Consider the following 11,420-nt stretch of genomic DNA (forward strand, 5'->3'; position numbering starts at 1 on the left):
AGCATCAATTTCGGCATCTTTAAAAAGATATAAAAAAGGCTTGGTGCACAGTGGTTACAGCACCAGCCACAGGCAACAAGGGTGGCTGATTCTAACCCAGCCCAGGCCAGCTAAACAACCATGACTACTGCAACAAAAAAAATAGCCAGGCATTGTGGCAGGCACCTGTAGTCCCAACTACTCAGGAGGGTAAAGGCAAGCGAATTGCTTAAACCCAAGAGTTTTGAGATTGCTGTGAGCTGTGACGCCTCAACACTCTACCAATGGCAACATAGTGAGACTCTTGTCTCAAAAAAAAATAAAGTTATATAAGCAAGTCCTATATCAATTGTTTTTTACATTTTAACTTTGAGTTTTCTTAAGTTCTAAGAGACCCTCAAAGGCAGTATTCAGTCTTTGTTTTTCTTATTGTAGTCCACACAGACACAGTTATTAGAATTATTAGCTTAGAAATTGGTAAAGCTCACAGACCTATGTGAAGAACAGAAAATGGAACTACCCTAAATTTTTTCCTAGGTCATCTTGTTTGTACCTCACGCCCTTGGAAAAAAAAGTGGAAAGAAAATATTAGGTCATCAAACATGAAATTTCTGATTTCTAGTCAAAAGTTTGAGGTATTTATTATATCTCAAATAAGAAGCAGTACTATCAACACAGTTTTGCCATCTTAACCATAGCTTGTCTATGCCAATAGCAAAGATGCCTAGCGAGGAAATCACAAAGGCATTTTTCAAAGCTTGTTGAGAATTGGATATTTTTCTTTGCCAAAATTGTCCCAAAGCCTGGAAGAAGTGATAGTTGTTGCAAGGTCTAGTGAATAAGGTGGATGACAGCATTTCCAAGGCCAGCCTCTATAGTTTGAGCAGCATTTTTTGCATGTCATGTGGTCCAGTGTTGTCTTGCAAGGCCTGTCTCTATTGACGAATCTCAGCTGCTATGTTGCCAGCATGCTCATCCTGTCATCCAATTAGTTGCAGTAGACATCCGCTGTAATTCACTGACCAGGGCTCATAAAGCTGGAGAGGATAGTATCAGCACCAGACCATCAAACAGACTCCATTAGAGTTTTTGGTGAATATTCAGTTTTGGACTGTGTTTCAGTATTTCATGTCTATCCAACCATTGTGCCCAATGCTGGTGGCTATCTAAAAGAATCAATTTTTCATCACAGGTAACAATACATTGCAGAAATGGTTCACCTTCATGTCACGACAGCAAAGAAAAGCATGCTTCCAGAGGATTTCTCTTCTGATGCTCGTTTAATTCATGCCGACCCCATCTATCCAGCTCCTTTACCTTGCTGCTTTGTTTCAAATGGTCAAATGTTATTGAAATAGTAATGCCAGCCCCTGCTGCTAATTCATACATAAACTGGGATGGATTCACTTCAGCTCATCATTATCTATCTTGGTCTCAGGTTGCCCACGTGGTTTGTTTTCAAGATTAAAATGACCAGAGCAGAACTTCTCAAACCCTCACCGTACTGTGCATCCATTAGTTACTCTTTCTCTCAAACACTTCATTGATATTTCAAGCTGTCTGCACTGCATTTGGTTCCACAATGGAACTCGTATTCAAAAATAACATGAATTTTTAACTTATCCATGGTTTCACAAAAATTTCTTGAAAAAAATTTGAAAGATAATTACAAGCCAAAATGCATGTTTGAAAAGATGTACTGGGCGGCACCTGTGGCTCAAAGGAGTAGGGCGCCAGCCCCATATGCCAGAGGTGGCAGGTTCAAACCCAGTCCCAGCCAAAAAAAAAAAAAAAAGAAAAAGAAAAGATGTACCTTCACAATGAAAATAAAACAAGATGTATCAAAGTGAAATGTCACAGATATCAACTGTCAAATTAGTACTTAAAGAAATTGGATGTTTCAGAATCATTAATAATTCTCTTTTAATAATTTGTAACATATTTAAATATGGGTCTTTCCTGCATAGCATAACAAAAATTTAGCAGCAACTACTCAAATCATTTAAACAGGGCTAAGAAATTTGGTTCTGCCCATTCAGGAAAACAGCAGATCTGGTCCATATTCTACCAAGCAAATGCTTTCAACACACTTGATAGTAGACAAAAGTTGGAAAGGCAATTAAAAAAAAAAAGTCTGACAAATCCCATCTTATAAGTCTCAAAAATATAACTAACATGAAACTTGGTTAATGTTTGCTATCATGGGGAGTAAGAAGGAAAAAATCCCTATCTTGATTTACTAATCCCAGATATGATCTTCGTAGTTTTTTTTTTGTTTTGTTTTGTTTTGGCAGAGGCTGGGTTTGAACCTGCCACCTCTGCATATGGGGCTGGTGCCCTACTCCTTTGAGCCACAGGCACCGCCCAGATCTTCTTTCTTAAATGAAAAACAGAGCCAAACAATATAAGGTTTACAGACTAGCATATCTAAGTTTTCTTTTGTTTGTTTTTAACAACTTCATTTTTCTAACTATTTTTGTGACTAAATGCACAAGGCAGAAGACCAGAAAAATATATGATTGCTGCAAAAAAGAAAATGTGGTTCAATTTCTTGATTTATAGTATCAGAGCTACAATGCTCTTCTCATACATTTTCACTGAGTCCATCTTATATGGGTAATTAAAATTGTGAAAATATTAGTTGGCACTTCATAATATGAAATGAAATTATGAAATTTTATACATAAGCGGGTTAATTATTTTTAAAGGACTAATCATGTAGCATTTTGTTAAACATGGGGATTATAAATACCATATTTCTCAATATTAATCAAGATAATTATGCTCTGTATAAATGTGCATAAATCACTTAACAAAGAATTTAGAAGCAGGCATGATCACCAAGAATGGAAACTATACCATTTTCTATTTCAGATAATTTATCACAACGATCCTTTCATTTTGCCACAAAAATTACCAAGACATTTCAATATCAAAATAAAAAATGTTATGTGTCCTATAATGACATGCGCTAACTTCCGCTTGCTTAATCAACAGTTTTCAAGGCATTTCCAATAATCTTTAGAAAGAAAAATAATTGTCAACTGAGAAGCACATGACCTTGAGCCAACAATTTAACCTCCACAGCTTTTTCACCTGCAAAATGTTTTGTCAGTCATCTCTAGGAGGTTTCCTAGTAATAGAAATCTGTGGCACCATAAGAAGAGCTTTCTAATTTCAAAAATAATAAGGTCTAATGTGTTAAAAATATTGTAATTATTCATTTTCAGTTGGCAGCAATGAGGAGCTGATTTCCATTGCGAACTCCTCGGTGAAAACTGTAGTCTAGTCATTTAGTACATTTTTGTATTTCAAATCAGTGAAGCGGGGGCAGCTCATTTTCTGTACTGAACGAGGATGATTAGGGATTGTCTCAAGAAAGAAGAATAAAAACAAACCGTAACCCAGCCACTCCCACTCACAGCAAACAGCCCACACACTAATTGATGCGGGCCTGGCAGGGTCCAGGAACAAACAACCTTAAAGTATTATAGGCTCAAGTCTTTTCTGGCACCACCAGTGGGACTCAGCTCAGTGACCTAGACATCACTTGAGAGAATGTATGACACCCATTTCCCTCCACCTCCCATTAATCTCTAAGTCCTGTGGAATCCACCTCCAAATCCTGGGATCTACCCACTCTCCATCCCCACAGCTTCTACCAAATTAGATGTCCTGAGGATGTGGAGGAGATGATGGGTGGTGGCAGCTCCCAAATGGTCTTCCAACCTCCCACCTTACCCTCTGCAATCTTTTCTGAACACCACCACCATGGTGAACTGCTTAAAACAGGAATTTGATACGTTACATTCCAGCTCAAAATGCATTAAAAGCTTTCCTGTTTTTATAAATTCCTTAATAAATCTCAGGAAGAAAAGTTTTGATCTGCCCTTATTTCCTTGCCTTATTTCTTCAGTTTCATGATGTCCTTGCATTAAACTTTAAAACTTTTTTTACTTCCTAGAGGGTACCACGTGGATTCCTTCTTCCCTTCTCCTCCCTCCTCCTTTCTTTCCTCTCCTTCCTTCCCCTTCCTCTCCTTCTTCCCCTCTCTGTCACTCTTCCCTCTTCCCTTCCTCCCTGGGTCTGATGGTTCTTTCTCTACCATCAGACAGTAGTTTTCTCCAGTTCACTTGGCTCATTCCTACCTCCTTAGGCTTGAACAGTACGTCTTTGGAATGTCTCCCCTTATCTATCCTATCTGGGTTACATATCTGTAATGACATAGTATCCTTTAAAACTCCAAGCAGTCACATATCATATCAGTTCCCAACCTTTTGGTACCAAGAACCGATTTCATGGAAGACAATTTATCCATGGACGGGGTACTGGTCTGTGGCCTGGGGGTTGGGGACCACAGACATATCACTCCATATTGGACTTCCTGGTACTTGTCTTTATCTGTAAATACCCTCACTCCCATCTCAGGATTCTAAGCTCTGTGAGGACAGGAAGTGAATCTCTAATTCACTGTATTCCCACATAATGCCTGGCACATAGATGTTGCTCACTCACTCATGGAATAAATACTTTATACAAAGTTCATGTAGCAAATGGATGCTTCAAACAAAGACCCGTGGTGGATGTTGACATCCTCTTATGACTGTGCCTTCACTGTCCTCAGAACAGCTCTACCAACCTTTCAGATCTTGCACAGGACAAGTCTGAATCTCATTGTGAGATTTTATTATTTTCTTAGACATCTAAATTATAGAACATGATTTTAATAAATATTAACATACATTGCAGTTACTTAACGTGAATGATTATATACACTATTTATAAAAGTTTGTGTGGTATGTACATATTTAATACTCTGCATAGCATTTGGTTCTAAAAGGATCCACCATTTTGAATGATTACCTGCAGAATAATCTGTCTTCTCTTTTTGCTCCCCTCACATTCTCTTACTCATACTATATTTCAGCAGCAATTGGCAGCCTAAATGATGAAGCGCTTTGCCATGTATCCGTACTCATCTTTTATTTACTTTGTGAGTGCTTCCTCCTCCCCAAAACCTTTCCAAACAGAGTTGATGCTATATCCGTCCCCCAGAGTCCATCCAGCGTTGTTTCACCGGGAGTGATGTATTTCATTCAACTTATTCCTGGTTTCTGTATACTTATGATTTCCCTTCCCCACCAGCCCTATTGGCCCTGCCCTTCCCACCCACTCCTATGCCTACATCTTAAATCTCTTGAACTCAAGATTGTATGTTTTTCTCATCACTAGTACTAAAACATCTAATCTGGGCTATGCGAGGTTTCAGTAAATATTTATTTATGTATTAAATTTAGTTTCTAAAAAATCCTGAGAACAAAGTAACATGGCTTATTGAACAAACAAGTCTATATCCTGACAGATATAATATTATTTCTTTTTAATAACACTATAGGTCCAGAGTTTTCCTTTTATATACAAATGTGTGAACTCTTCCTAAAAGCAGGTGGCAATTCATATTTACTCCAAGTGGCATCCATTGGAATGCCTCCGTGTGAAATAATCACAAGACAGTGTCGGCACAGTGTAATCTTAGATGCTGCTGCCACAGGTGATGTCAAAGTCCAAATCTCATTCAAATGAGAAAACTTATCAGACAAAAAAGGGAAAAAAAGTAGAAAAGATACCTGAAGCCCAAAGTCTTTCTACATTTCCAAAGGTAGAAATAAAGAGCTTCCCTCAAATGAAGAGCTTCAAATCAAATTCCACTTCTCACCCTCAGTTGTGACAAATGGACTCTGGAATAGAACATACACAACTGTTTTGTTTGTTTAACATGTGAGTGTTTCATGGATATTTTAACAACCAAATAATATTTCATCCCATACATTTACTATCACTTATTTTAAAACCTTTTCTTTAATAATGCTGGCTTTATTGTGGTTTCTAACATCTTGCATTATTGCTAACACTATACTACATCAAGCAGAATAGGTCATTTTCACCATGCACCAAAAAGATATTCAAGTCCTTTGAATCTGTGGGTCCAGCCTAGAAATTGGCTTTTAGATGTTAATTTTTAGATTATAATTCAGCAGATACAAATATGTACTAAGTATATTATTAAAGTGCCTATTGTTCCTATCCTCTAAAGCAGGTGTCCTCAAACTATGGCCCACGGGCCACATACAACCCACCTAGGACATTTATCCAGCCTGCCGGTGTTTTTGCCACTGCTGCCTGTCCTGCTTAGCACCCGACTCGTCCTGGGGCCCACAGTCTGGTCCTCCAACCGTCTGAGGGACAGTGAACTGGCCCCCTGTTTAAAAAGTTTGAGGACCCCTGGTCTAAAGAAACATTTTCCAAAATAGATAATAATTGTGTCTCATGTCTATGGTCCCAGTTACTCAAGAAGCAGAGGCAGGAGGATCATTTGAGTCCAAGAATCTGAGGTTGTAGTGAGTTGTTTTTTGTTTTTGTTTTTTTTGTAGTGAGCTTTGATGTTTGATGATGCCACTAAACTCTAGCCCAAGCAATAGAGAGAGACACTGTCTCAAAACACAACAACAATGAAAAAAAACTAAATGGAGGACAGTTGAGGTTACTAACCAGTACTGCACCAGAAATGCTAGAGGCCTGGATTTATAAGAGAGTCGGAATTCTAGGTGTGGAAAGGAACGTTTTTATCAAAGAAAAGGAGGTAGCAAAACTTTTATTAGAGAAAAGGCCTGGGCTCACTGTGCTTTTTTATAATAGGCAGTTTCTAAGAGGAGCCAAAAAAAGACTCAGCATATTAAGTGAAAGAAATATCATCATATGTTCTTGAATATTCATTTTCAAGATTGTTATTATTTTCATAATTGAAATTAAGCATTATTTGTCCAGTGATCCCTACATTTTTTGTTTGCGGTCAATGGTAATGATAGGTATCAAAAAATGTCATTAATTTGGTCATTATTACAATAATAAGCACCTAACCACACAGTGAAGTGCTTCTTTCCTCAGTGGCGTTGCTAAGTGACAGAAGTTTATGGCTTGGAAAGGCTGTGTGATATAATAAATAAGGACTCTAGGGGATTAGGATCCTAGTTCCAGTTCCGCAGCAAATCAGCTCTAGGACACTGGGCAAATCACTTCCATGTTATTATAGGCTTCATTTTCTTAAAGAAAAATATAAATGAGTACAATTCGTCTACCCCTAACACTTACTCCATGGCTGGGTACTTACAAGAATTCTCTTTAAAAGAGGATGTGCAAGGTGAAGGAAGCTTTGGCAAACCTGTATAATATATTGCTCAGAAATGGATCCACTCTTGAAAAACTGCAGGAATAGTTATTTGCTATATGATGTGATTCAAGAAAAGCCAACAGGAAACACTCCAAACCCAAATGCCCGGGTTCTGTACACTCTGCTGCACTTCTGTGACACCTGCAATTCCATCATTAATGGTGCCCCTTCTCAGTCTGGCAGGCCTACGGATCTTGTGGTTTCCACGATTGAATGCTAATATGATTTGGAGGTCTACGAAAACAAAAAGCTCCAACCTGGGATTGAACTCCTGAGATTGGGGCCGGGCAGGAGCATGAAGGATAAGGACAGCAGAAATGGAGAGACAGGAACCTGGGCATCAAATATTGTGCTGAAAACACACAGTTACACCACGTGACTGAAAATTGGCCCTGCCTAAAAGAAGTTTATAGTTCTGCCTTATCGACCATTAAATTAATAGTGTCAGCCAATGACAGTACTTTTAAAAACAGAAAACTTGTCTTTTTTGTTTTGCATTATTCGTGAACACCCAAAATAATGCACTTGACACCTAGGCACTCCAGAGACATTTGTAGTCTGACTCAGTCCACAGAAAAGCCCAAATGGCTTAAGTGACAAAATAAAAGATTTCATAAGGAAAAATATAATCTACATTGGCAGCCTGACAAGAACCAAGTAGAATCAAAATGAAATTCAGCTCACCAGCATTGCCACAAAAAGATGAAATGAGAGCAAGGAAAGAGCACACGTGATTTTGGACTAAGATGGCTGTTTCCAGTTTGTCGGTATGTTTTATTTTTCTCTGTAATTCTAGCATAGAATGCGTTCTAGAGTGGTTTCCTTCTTTCTTTTTTTTTTTAAGTAAATGGTAACACTCCTACTTCAAAGAAGAGTACCTTGAAGGAAACAGCCAGGACACGGATTGAAAGAACAAGCTTGCAAGAGGTGAGGCTCACCAGAGGTTCAGGAGAGCCTGGACCAACCCTTACAGTAGCTACTTATTGAAAGGATAACAGGTGTGAGGAGTGCTGAATAATGACAGGAGCTACGGGCTTAAAGACCACAAAAAGGAAACTAGGTGCTTTCTCCAAAACTCCCGCAATGAAGTACCCTAAGATGTTTAAGGTTTAACACCTGCTTACTATTGAGTAACCGATCTTATCTCATTCCAGAATACTGAGGTACTTGGGGCTTGCCTCCAAGTTACAAGATTTCTCTAGGCTTGCCAGGAGACTGTCTTGCGCTCAGCGTCTCCATGGATGTGTAAGAACCGATGACTATCCTTGTAAGCATGATGTTTATTCCTCCACACACTGCCTAACTCTGGTGTAGTCTACCCCTGCCCTTGTGCCCACAGCTCAGGTCACCCTGCCCTCCCCAGAAGTCTATCCCCCTCTCTCCCTTTGATCTGGCGGTGGACAGAATGTTTATGTTCCCAGAAAGTTTATATGTTGAAATTCTAGCCCACAATGTGATGATAGTAGGAAATGGGGCCTTTATGAGGTGACTAGGGTGAGCTGGGGGAGAGGGGAGGAAATCTTTGCCTGATCCTTTCATTCATTTAAAATATTTTCCAGTTTTACTTCTTTTAGCTGGCCTACATTCACTACTTATGCGTTTACTACTTATCTCTTTCCAACCTTTTTAATTCATTCATCTTATATTCATTCATTTAGCTGTGTTAATGTACCAAGTACAGGACAAAGACAAAAAGCCACGTACAGGTTTTCAAGTTACTTACCACATAGAGGAACTTACAAAAATTACAAAGCATGGCACATTACATGCCATAAAAGCGGTACATAAATACACCGATGGAAAGGCTAAGAAGCAAAGACCACCTACTGCTTTCAAATGATGCTGTGTGAATGGCCGGCTGTTGCCTCATGCTCATTTGCTAAAATTAAACTCATCTTCCTGTCAAAACTGAATGCCTTGTCTCATTTCCTTGTGTGAGTGGGTGGATGTATGTGTGTGACCATCCGTCTCCTAGCCAGCCAAGCTTGAACTTCTTCCATCCCCTTACTCACACTGCAATTCTGACCTACCTTGGTTTTCTTTCTCATTGCTTTTCTTTCCATTGACTTTTTATCATCCTAGCACTCGTGCCTGAACAATTTTTCTAAGATCAAATGCTTTAGAATGTTAAGTCTCTGGCTACCATCAGCCTGGCAAGGAGAATAAAAACAGTTGGAGGGAGGAGAGTGGACTAGACCAGTGTTTTTCAACTGTGCTAATCAGACACCTAGGTTCCACAGCGCTGCCTTGGGCAGCTGCCAGAATCAAACAGGAAACAACCAACAGTCTGTGGCTCCCACGCCCAGCTCCAGGCCTGCTTCCCTCCGAGCAGCTCTGTCATTACCTGTTTTCTAGGTGAGTTCCAAGTATGATCACAGCTGAAAAAATTTGCACCACCACACTAAGGGAAAAAAGCTCAAAAAACACTTAGTTGACTTTTTAACATCATCCTTAGCTCTAAATTTTTTAAATCCTATGGATTCCAGAGATGTAATTATGAAAACACTATTAGAGAAAAGAAATTCCTGATATAGGCTTCTAATTATTATATGCACTTTTAGACCAATTCTGACCAGGTAACTTGAAGAGTTTGAATAAATCCAGGGTAAATAACAATAATAATGTAGGCTATATTCAGGGTTTCCCAGTATGAAAAAGAAGACAGTGTAATAAACCTATAAAATCCCAGAGTATTCCTGAAGTCCCTAAGTTCCCAGGCTTTTCCCCAATGGAGGCACCTTCTGATGATACACACATGTTTTCTGTAGCCTGTCTATATTTAAACAGAGGGAATCGATGAGGAGAGGGAGTTGGCAGGCTCCATGGTCCATGGGCATTTGAACTTTCTTGGCTCTTCCTCTATGTTGATGCAACTTTGCAAAGGTAAATAAATAAATAGCATTCAACATGTACTCCATTGGAGAGTAAAGCCAGATGGCCTGGGCTTCAGTTTGGGGAGATGGGATGCAGTTCAAAAGATTCTGGTTAGTTAGGTTAAGGTGTGACCCACCCTTGGGAGAAACCATGGAGGCAGAGAGCCTCAGCACCTCACCTCAGTCACAAAGGAGGGAAGCTGAGATTCAAGGCTCAGGTCGTGGCAAGTGATTTTTTTCTTTTCAAGTCTGATCTCCAGTTTGACTTGTCTGCACCTGACTAACTCTGTGACTATGGGATTCACTTCTCTAGGCCTTAGTAATCTTATCTATATACAAAGACTTCAGGTTTGCTAGTTTGCTCAGAGCTAGTTTGAGCATTGGAAATGGGACTAATCTGAATTTAAATGACCTATAAGTGTTGTAAAAAACACAATGGATTTTGAAGACTTAGTAAGAAAAGAATATATAATGTATCTATTTAATACTTTTGTATTGATTATGTATTGGTATGGTAATATTTTGGATGTATTGATTTAAATAAAATATATTATGAAAATTTATCTGCTAGAAAATTTAAAATTACACATGTGGCTCATATGAAATATCTATGGATAGCGCTGGTTTGGATTATAGATGTACTATGGCATACTGTAAGTATATAATATTTAGTGTCAGAAAAACCTAAAGCAAATTTCAGGTTTTACCACTCCTTTAGGTAAGTCACTTAACATAAATGCAAACTTTTCCATTGACCCTGGCAAGTTATTATGCTTCTCTGTAGATCAAGTAAAATATACTTTCTCATCAGTAAAAGGAATCATGAAACCTACCTTATAAGGTTTTGTAAAAATGAAATAAGTTAATAAATGCAAAGAACAAAACCTGTCACATTATTTATATCTCTTAATTCGGCTTCTGTTATGTTCAAAGGAGAATAATACCTGTCTCAAAGGATGAAGTTAGAATCCAGTGAAATAATGTATTTAAAATTAATTTCTAAATCATAAAAACTAAGTAGATATCAGTAACTGTTTGGCTCTAGAACTCAATAAATCTAGGCAATCCTGATGGTTGATACAGTTCAGATCCTGCTAGGGTAAATATAAGTTCACTCTTCATACTCTTCTACCTTACTATATCAGTAGGTTGGTCCACTGTACATATTTTTTATCCTATTACAGACTATGTTCAAAATGATGTTTTAGCAAAAAGTCCAAAAACTCAGGATTGATGCTAGTGTCACACTCAAACTTGCATACATACTCGTACCCTGGGCATTTGACTTGCTCTCTCAGTAATGTTGATACTGCTTAGTTTGTATGTTGACTTGAGGCCTT

Source organism: Otolemur garnettii, unplaced genomic scaffold (assembly GCF_000181295.1).
Source record: "Otolemur garnettii isolate 467f Iridium unplaced genomic scaffold, OtoGar3 scaffold00037, whole genome shotgun sequence".
Taxonomy (NCBI): Eukaryota; Metazoa; Chordata; class Mammalia; order Primates; family Galagidae; genus Otolemur; species Otolemur garnettii.